The following is a 9,482-nucleotide window of genomic DNA, read 5'->3' as shown; positions in this document are numbered from 1 at the left end:
GAGACCCTACTTAACAACAGGACACTGAAAGGAATTGCCTTGTTCAGCCTAACAACATTAAAGGCTAGAGAGGACAAGATTGGTCTATAAATATCTTGTGTAAACTTAAAACAATGTTGGCACAAGGACAATGGATACAAATGGCCATGAATACATTCAGCCTGGAAACCAGAGGAAGGATTCTAACCATTGGAGAAGTGAGGCTGGGGAACAGCAAGAAACATAGCTTGCTGTAAGGTACTGTGCTATCAATGTTTGAATTGTGCCATTTGACATGGTTGCTTTAGATGATTTGGTGATGCAGGAACTGCCTTTCCTTCCAAATCCACTTTGTGGGAATGCTTTCATCTCCTTGCTCTCACAGATGCCCTAACCCAGCCACAGGAGGAGGCAAGGCTCTCTGTCTCCTGTGTAGCTGTTTTTAGGGCTTGGCATAATCTAATTCTTAATTTGTTAGTGGCAATTAATTTGATTTCATGCATTTCTTACAAAATAAACTGAAGACTTACATCAGTAACCAGGTTGTTGGGTGTTATTTTGTTGTTGTTGTTGTTGTTGTTGTGATGGTTTTTGTTTGTTGGTTGGGTTTTTTGTTTGTTTCGTTTTGGGTTTTTTTGTAGTCAATACTTTGTACTTATATAGCATCTTTCATCTTTCAAAGTGCTTTACATACATTAATTATTTAATTCTCCCCATAACCCCTTTGATCTAGGCAAGTATTATGATTCTCAGTTTACAGGTGGGGAAAGCAAACATGGAAGAACAAATCACAGAATTACAGAATGTTTAGGTTGGAAGAGAACCCCAAGATCATCCAGTCCTTGCTGCTAGACTCATCCCACAAGGATTAATGCAGTTTCGTGGCTCTAAAAGGCAAGGAAAGGTTCCATGTTGTGTACAGGGTTGAAAAGTGATCCAGTGGTGGAGCCAGGGTGGTAACTCTTCTGGTTAGCTTCTTGTTGTGAAGAGGGAGAGCAGGGCTGTCAAAGAGGACTGTGTGGAAGACTGGGTACATCCAGGATGCTGGATGTACAATAGAGGACCAGAAAATTGTGTGTCCTGTGCTCTGGGAAAGACATAGAATTTAGTTAAATCAAAGCACATAGAACAAAGTTATCACAGCAGCTAGGTGACTAAGACCCAAGTAACAGGGATAAAAGCAAATAGTTAAAAGTAGCAAATGAATAAGAGCTGACATTGATCTGTTTAGACATGCATTCAGTGAAAGGGTGTGAGTCTTCCCTTTCACTTAAAAAAAACCCCAAACGATGCGTTTTTGATGGTTCTTGTGTTGAATGTTTGCATCCTTTTCCAGAGTGACTGTCAGAGGCTGATTTGGAGATGTTATTGCTTAATAACTGAGTGATCTTTCTTGAAAATTCACACGGTGGTGTTATTTCTGTGTTTGGATTGCTGTGTTGATGTGAGGATGCTGCAAATGCACGTTACCTTATTCCAAACAGAAGACTGGCATCCTCCTCTCTTTTTCATCCAATTTTAAATGAAATTTCCTTCTTGCAGGGGTAAGCTGTGTGGTCTGCTTAAGCAGAGCAGGAACCTGGGAAACATGACACTTGGAATCTACTGCTCCTCCTGCCAGCAGTTTGGTGTCTGATGTTGCACAGGGGTAGCAGCTTCATTTTAGTAACCAGTGCCCAGAATGTGAATTAAAAGATCAGGTCACCAATTCTGACGGATACTGACTCATTTTGAGGCTAAGAGAATTCTACTTAGCACTAGCTTGCTGCCCAGCCTCACAGGACAACAGTGGTGTTGGTAAGGGAAATGTGGCTCTGTGCAACCTCCTCCTGGCAGAACAAATGCAGCTTGTGTCCAGAGTAGCTTCTGTGATCCTCTGGGTCAGCCAGTGCTAAAGCATAATTGCCCTTCAGAGGGGAGAAAAGGGGGAAAGGACCTGAATTTGGTCAACCTTTTTCTGCATCAATTTTTTTTTCCTGTTATTGCTAGCATTAATTTCTAGAGAAATAAAATTACTAAGGTTTTTTAATTTCATGGTCATTTTGATATGCTAAATAGTGCCAAGAGACTCAGTGGAAAATTAACAAGAGTTCAAATCCCCATGGAACATGGAAATTGCAGTGAAAATAGTGCTGCTAAGTATTAGTAATTAGCAAAAATTATTTTAAAGCATAGCATTTTAATTAGCTGCAAAAGCTGCTCACTTTGGATCAGTATTACACACAAAGCTGACTGCACCTAAGGCAGTTAAACTCCTCACCTGCTCAAATCCTCTGGGTATCTGTGGGTAATAACTGTGAGATCCATGGGACTGTACAATAAAGTAAAAGGAAAACTGTAATAATGGAACAAGACTGAAAGCATACTCTTGTAACAAGCATGGTAGAATCAAAGATGCAGTTGTTGCAACCATCTTGTTGTGCCTCCGTGTCTTGCCTAAGTTCCTCTGCATTTCTTAGTACTAATTTCTTGTTATCCCATTCCTTAAGACCCGTGTTAAAAAAGGGACCTCATTCCATTCTGTCTTATCCCAGATCACCCCATCTATGGGTTTTCCCAATATTTGCTAATGGTTCTCCATTCCAGAAGATTTTGCAGTGGTGTATGCATCCTTTGGTCTCTTCCTGTAGAAAGGCCCACGGTGTGAGAACAGCAAAGCAAAAGGTCTCAGTCCCCAGTCTGATGTGATCTGCAAGGCACCAGCAATGTGGGAAGAGGCAGAGCCCTCCCAGATGATGAGGGAAGAAAGTGAGAGAAAGCTCAAGCTAGGACATTGCAGTGTCTGCCACACAGAATAATGCAGGACTGGGATACCTCACAGCAAAGCCATGCACAGTGTGGGATCTCTGGACTGGCTGAAGGAATAGGCTGGGTACACTCATGTTTTGAAAAGCTGCAGATGGGGACCTGCAGGAAGAGGAGCTGGGCAGAGTGGGACATGAGAGCACCTTCCATTTGCCTCTGTGATGTTGTGCTGCAGGACATCAAGCTAAGATTGTTCAACAGTCTGATAATGTGACTGTACAAAGACCAAGAGCTGCCTGTATTGTCATTTTAAAATGGGGAACTGAGGCACAGACCAATTGAATTCTGCAAGCTTAGACTCTCCTGAGGACCCTGAGTGTAGCAGATCCACCAGAGTACTCAGAAGCTTTCCTCCAAGCAATGCCAGTAGGAGCTGAGTCCCTAACTATGCCTGGTGAACCGAGTCCAAGGCCTGTTCAAGGTCATATGGGCAGTCTGCAGCAGAGCTAGGAGCTGTACTCCTGGCATCTGAGCCTGGGCAAGTGCCTTTACAATAAGATCATTCATGCCCTTATGTGTATGTTCTCTGCTTGTAGAGGAATTAATAGCTGTATATTAGAAATACTATGCCAAAGGAAATTTAAACTCTTGTTTGCCTGCTCACATAGCACTCTTACTATGAAAACCCTTGGGTGCATTTCTTTTATAAATATCAGTTGAAAAGGAAAATATCAGTTGAACATGCCAAGTTCAGGCAACAGAGAGAGACAATTATGATGGGGTCAGTCCATGTGGCTGAAAACAGACTGGTCAGCCTGGGCTATCCTTTGATTCAGGGCACCACAGAGCTGGGCCCTGACTGCACCAGTTTACAAGCTCACCAGCATCCAGACAAAAGCTGGTGAGCTAATGGCAAAAGTTTGGTCTCTGTCCTAAACATCTCACTTGTGTCATTCCTGTGTAAGATGTAAGGAAGAGTATTGCTTTTAGGATACACAGCAACAGAAACATTTGTGAAATATCCACTGATTCCAAACACTTCCAGTTCGAGCTATACTGAAAAAAAGCAACAAAAGGTTGGAGGCTATCAATATCTTGTAACTAAAACTACATGAAACTTCAGATGGGAAGGCCAGCTGTGTGGGACAAAGAAAGTAGCAAAAGATACCTCTTTCAAACCAGCTTTGGAAAGTGAACTGAATTTGTACAGATCCGTTTGATCATGGCACTTCAAAACTCTCAATATTTCATTGTGTGGCTATCATAATTTTTAACGCAACTTTCTGGATGTAGTTTCTCAAGTCCCACAGAGACAGAAAATCCACGGCCACACTGTACTGATAGCCCCATGGCTCATTAGTGGGGCTGAAAAACTGAAAGGCACTGCTCAGACACCTCAGACAACATGAGGACTGGCAGCAGCAAGGAGGTGCCGCAGCCAAGCAGGAGGTGATGGGGACATGGAAGGTTTTTCGGATGGGAGGTGGTGGAAAGACCCATGGCAAATCCTGGACACATCTGGCCCTCTAAACAAATTTCAAATCCGTGCTCCAAAGCAGGGGCATGCTCAAGCCATTCAGCAAAAAGGTCACCAGAAGTGTTTCATGTGGTTCAAAACAACTTCTCCTGCTCCTGTCTCTTGCACTTTGTGCCAGGTGTTGGCCAAGCCCATTTGGCTTTTTCCCTCAGAGAAGTCAGAGGAAGCCATACAGCATGGAAAATATCACTTCAAAATGCTTGGAAAAACTTTAATTGACTTAAATGGGGTTGTATGATGGGATGTCTTGAATAACTTGAAAAGCAAGCATCCCTACCAGCACTGCCTATACCGCAGCTGACTGTACAAGGTGTATAAATGCCAATTTTTAGTGTTTTTCCAGCTGTGGTGTATTCACCCAGCCTTAAAATTATGTCAGTGGTATCTCAGCCTGTCATCTGCCTCCTGCCAGCACAGACCACTTTACATGGACACAGTCACAAGGAGTCATGCCCTTGGACATCCACTGCTCCAGGAGTATCAAACCTTGAGCTTAAACTACAAGGCAAAAGTAAAAACAACCTTTTGTCTCATGCATCTATAAGCAGCCCAAATGGGTAACAAGAGGGCTTCTTCTGCAGTGACAGTGCTCTTTTCTGGCAGCTCCCTTCTAGCTTTTCATGTCATCTAGGGCCCAGGAGATCTCTGGGCAGCTACAGCCCCAAGCTGAACTGAGGACACATGAATGATCTGCTTTTCCTCTCTCAGGCACTTTCAAAGGGATGCTGCCAACCAAACCCTCACTCCCATTGCTCTTGATGTGCCAAAATATCACGTCTGTACTAGATTTAAATTTTTTTTTTTTTTTTTTTTTTGTCTCTCTGATAGCCATAATTGGCCTTAAAATCCCTCTCCTAGTCTAGCTCCTCATTTTACACCTGTTCTATCAGCCAGCATGGTGGGGAGCACTGCATCTCACAACAAGGGATTCTCAGGCTACATTTTTCAACTGCAAAATGAGGTCTCTGGTGCTTGTGAGACCTCATGCAGCTGCGTTAGCAGTCCTGGCACAGGAAGGTCAATGGCCTCAGTGGCACAGGGATGGAGAGGTGGGAGGTCTGGCCTTGCCAGGATGAAATAGAAGTTGCAGGAAGGAGCTGCCAGACCCTGCCTGAGGTCTCTGCTGTAGGTCTTGGCCCAGATCAGAGTAACAAGAGCAAATCTTATTAGTAACTCAGCTGAGACAGCTCCTGATTTAAGCAGGGTTATATCTATAGAGCAATTCTCTCTGCCCAGACCTCAAAATAATTCGTACCACATCCACAGTCCTGGTAACCCACCAGTAGAGGTGGGAAAGGGATGCCTGGGAGGGCAGTAGTTTTGTGCCTCAGGGGCTGAAGACACTCCTGCTCAAGATGATGGGTAAGCTCTTGTGGAAAGGTGGACCAAGGGGTGGAGGGGAAAATTAATGAAGATGATACTGACTGACTGATACAGAGAGCAGAGAGCAAAGCCCCAAAGACACTGGTGCAAGAAAGTCCAGGTTATTGTTTCAGTAGAAGGGAATGGGAATGTTAGATCTGATTTTAAAAATGAGCAGTGGATGGCCAGAAGAAGGGGAATATGCCACAGGAGATCATCAAGAAGAAGAGTTTAGGAGGTCTGAAAAAAAAGCCTGGACATTTATAAAGGTGGTGGATAACTCCAGGGTTACCTCATTTGAGATAATCATGCAGAAGGGATATAAACCAGAGCTCTTCAGGGGGCATGCCAAGTGATAAATGCCTGGGGTTAGGAAAATATTTTCCTATAGGCAAGTTATAATTGGCCATTCTGGCATTTCTTGCTCTGGTTTTACAGCACTTGGCAACTGGGTACCTTCAGAGACAGGACAAGGGAGTAGATGAGCTAGGAGCCCAGTCCAAAGCAGCAATCCTTCTGCTCCTGCATCCTGCTGCGTGAGAAAGCATGTGAGGAATTATAATTCCCTTTGGACATGTGACCCAAATTACAGTGGGAATTTGCATTCCTAGTGCCTGCTTCCATTTCACATCTCACACACGCACCTGCAAGAGGGTTTATTACCCATGCTGAGAGCACAAGCTCTACAATCTTTTCAGTAGAATTAAGAAGAGTATCTACAAAGAAAACCAAAAATGTCAAAAGGAGTCAAAATATGTCAATGCAATGTAAAAGCTTATCCATACAAAACAAACTTTCTAAAAGAAAAACCAACTGCCACTTTAAAATCTGACATTAAGTTTCTCACATCGCAGCCCTTAATCAGGAGTAATACTTGAAGAGGAACAAAGAGAATGTATGATGAAAAATCAGGACAGTTGAGCGTGAGGCTCAGCAGGACTAACTGCATGACAATATGGATAAGAATGATAATTGCATTAGCTTAGCCTGAAATGACTGGTCAGAGCTGAGTTTTTTTTTTTTTTTTTAGTCAGCTGGATTTTTGTAATGTCTTCATTTACTTTTTAAGCAAACTTGGAAGGAGAATTACAAATAGATCAGAGCACGTCCATCTATTCTCTTAAGGGGATGGGGCGTTTCACAAATTCATCCTCACATTGGCTCAAAGAAATGCAGAGGCCCATATCAGTTAAACCAAAGGTCCCAGGTCCTTTTAAAATAAGATTAACAGGAGGAGGTAGCTCCTCCTGATAAAGGTTAGAGGATCCAAAACCATAACGCTCTCACTTTATTTTGTGTATTGAACTCTGACCTTGTACCCCAGTCAGACCCTCCCCGTGGTCACATTTTCACTTAATCCAATTTTTATATCTTATTTACCTTTTTAAAAATTAAGATAACTTCAATCAGGCACTCATCCTCTATCCATTAAAAACAACCTTGGAAGGTACCTTTACCTAACCTGCATTTTCTGCAATAGAAACTATGGATTTCCCTTCCAGCTCTACAGTGAAATTCTGGTTCGAATTCAAGCCCAGTGACCACAGTCCTAGGTCCTGCTGCCTGACCCATAGAGTCAGCATCTCCTGCAGCATGCAGTGAGAACAGCTGAATGTTCCAGGTTAACTGCTTGAGAGAGTCCAGTGCAAACCCACAAAGATGATGAAGGGAGTGGAACATCTCCCTTATGAAGAAAGGCTGAGGGAGCTGGGTCTCTTCAGCTTGGAGGAGAATAAGGAGTGACCTCATCAATGTTTATAAATATGTAAAGGGTGAGGTCAGGAGGATGGAGCCAGGCTCTTCTCAGTGATGACCAATGATAGGATAACGGGTAATGGATGCAAGTTGGAGCATAGGAGGCTCTGTATAAACATAAGTTTTTTCACTGTGAGAATGACAGAACACTGGAACAGGCTGCCCAGTGGGGTTGTGGAGTCTCTTTATCTGCATGCATTTCTGTATGACCCACACTACGTGGTCCTGCTCTGGCAGGGGGGATTGGACCCAATGACCTCTCCAGGTCCCTTTTATCCCCTAACACTGTCATTTCTGTGATTTCCCAAACCTGTACGCTCCCAAACCAGTGCGCTGCAGGATTACAGCCAGGGGAGGTGGCAAATGGTTCAGGCAGGGGACACTCCCCCATAGACGATATCTGCTGGTCTCACTGGTGAGCACTGCTCTGGTGAAATTTGCCCTTAGCAAAAATGGGAACCTGAAGTGAGGAGAATAAATGATGTGGGGAAATGTGAATGGTGGAGAAAGCGGCTGCCTGTGGCAAGTCTGTTGCTGTCCGGTGTGCAACATCAAATACCTAGGCAGTGTTACACCTCCTGGTGCTGCCCAGAGGCCTGAGGTTTTGTAACACAGCTGCTGACAGGGCAGAAGGCAGTGAACCCTGCGGCACAGGCTGCACTAGCAGCAGGCAGAGGTGTGGGCTTGATCAGCCCCAGGGGAAAATCCACCTGGGAATAATGCCTCCCTGCTATGGGGAACAAGTTCCTTTTATCTGTTCTGCACCAACAAAAAAAAAAAAAAAAACAAACCAAAAAAACAAACCAAATCAACCAACTAACCAAACAAAAAAACCCAACAAAAAACCCAACAACAACAAAAAAACAAACCCACAAAGAAATGCCTCCCCCTCCCAATAAAAAACAAAAATTAACACAAAAGCCAAACAAAGAGAAAACCCCCACAAAATCAAATAAACATAAAAAAAAAACTAGGACAAAAATATCTGCACTGCCAATTCCTTCTTTGGTGGAGAACTGGGCAGCTTCAAAGCCCTGACCTGTAACCCCTGCCCAGCAGGCAGCACAACCCTCCTGTGTCCAGCTAAAGCAGCATCGGATGGCAGCTGCTGTCTCGATGAGGATGTGCTCAGGATACCTGCTCTGAGCACCCTGGCTCCTGCACAAGGTGCTGGCAGGTCCAGGAGACCGAGGGACGACCAGAGAGGCAGTTTCTGCCATCACACGGGCTGCTGCCTTCGCTGCCACAACCCAGCCAGCACACGCAGCTCTGATTGCGACACAGCCAGCCCCTGTCAGTGGCTGCTTTTATTCATCTTCCTCAAAGGCTTAAATAAACAAGAAACAGGTTAAAAACAAAATCTTGGCCCCGGCCCCTTCCTGAGCTGGCTGTTCCATGATGGCTTCCTGCCCTGTGCACGAGCTTCCCCCTCCAGAGGAAAGAGGCACCGTCCTGCAGCCGCCTCGAGTGGGAAAAAAGGCCACATACCTGGCTTTGATATCAATGCCAGGCCATCTGAGCAGCTCTCTCTGCACTGTCCTCAGTGCTCTCCACCATCGAGTGAGACCCCGAGCATGCCATCAGGAACTAGAAGAGGTTTGCTTTCCCAGGGCCTTGGGGGAAGGATGCAGGGACATGCTGCATCAGCTGCCACTGGCTTGGTGTGAGGGGGCATCTCCCCGGGCACAGACCCCATGTGCTTCTCCAAAGCCTTCACCCAGGGTGGGATTTTACTCCATTCACAATTTGTCAGGAACATAAAAACAGTATTGGAGAAGCCACTTGGCTTGAGAGCCTTTGCTCTCTGGGAACAGCAGAGCAAGTGCTTCACTTGAGTGAAGCTCCTCTGGTCATTTTGATGATGGAGGGGCATCAGGAGCTTGATTCATTCACTCGCTGCCTGAGATCACCCTATGACTGCTGGGCAAAGCTCCCAGGGGTTTCGAAACACTTCACGTGCATCAACTTGCCTCACAGCACCTTTGTGATGGACATTTTCTATTCTTGCCATCCAAAACTTTTGCAGAAACTGATAAAAAGATGCCAAGGTAAATAACAAGACACTGTGCTAGGCAGTGTACAAATATTTCTTCCTGCTCCTAGC

General features: G+C 44.7%; 1 long non-coding RNA gene across 1 annotated transcript; it reads right to left on the bottom strand.

The window, feature by feature from the left end:
• Positions 1-584: 584 nt before the first annotated feature.
• On the bottom strand, positions 585-9,482 carry LOC139791196 (uncharacterized). Its single transcript, XR_011723823.1, has 3 exons — positions 8,867-9,482; positions 2,240-2,290; positions 585-1,886 (listed from the first exon to the last, which is right to left on the bottom strand). It is a non-coding gene; the product is annotated as an uncharacterized lncRNA (long non-coding RNA).

This window comes from Heliangelus exortis, chromosome 1 (genome assembly GCF_036169615.1).
Source record: "Heliangelus exortis chromosome 1, bHelExo1.hap1, whole genome shotgun sequence".
In the NCBI taxonomy this organism is placed as follows: domain Eukaryota; kingdom Metazoa; phylum Chordata; class Aves; order Apodiformes; family Trochilidae; genus Heliangelus; species Heliangelus exortis.
The sequence above is the reverse complement of the archived record's forward strand: the minus strand, read 5'-3'. Positions and strand labels throughout refer to the sequence as shown.